Here is a 417-nt window from a genome sequence, read left to right as displayed (position 1 = left end):
GTATGGACCCCTGGTCCTGTGGTGGCCAGCAACTAGAGTGAGTGGGAGTCTCAGTGCCAGCAACTGGAGCGGGTGAGGGTCTTGGCATCAGCATAAGGGGAGGCATTTGACAATCCCTTTTAGAAAACATCTTAATTGATCATAAGCTTGTGTTGTGATGTGTTTTCACAATGCTCTGGTGATAAACCTGTAATTCAGTTTCTTCAACCACAATATAAATTAGGAAATTTTTTTGCTTAAGGAATGTATTCTGTTGCAGCAGATGCATCTTCAAGTCCATTCACCTCTATAGCTAAGGGATTTTTCTATTCTCTGTGTGAAGTTTGTTGTGGTTGGCACCAACACAAAGGCATTTAATGCCACTCTACTTTGTTTTCAGTGTGGCAATGTTTAACATCTCTTTGAATTTTCTCTGAA

The sequence above is a fragment of the Falco naumanni genome, chromosome W (genome assembly GCF_017639655.2).
Source record: "Falco naumanni isolate bFalNau1 chromosome W, bFalNau1.pat, whole genome shotgun sequence".
NCBI lineage: Eukaryota > Metazoa > Chordata > Aves > Falconiformes > Falconidae > Falco > Falco naumanni.
This window is presented reverse-complemented; position numbering follows the sequence as displayed.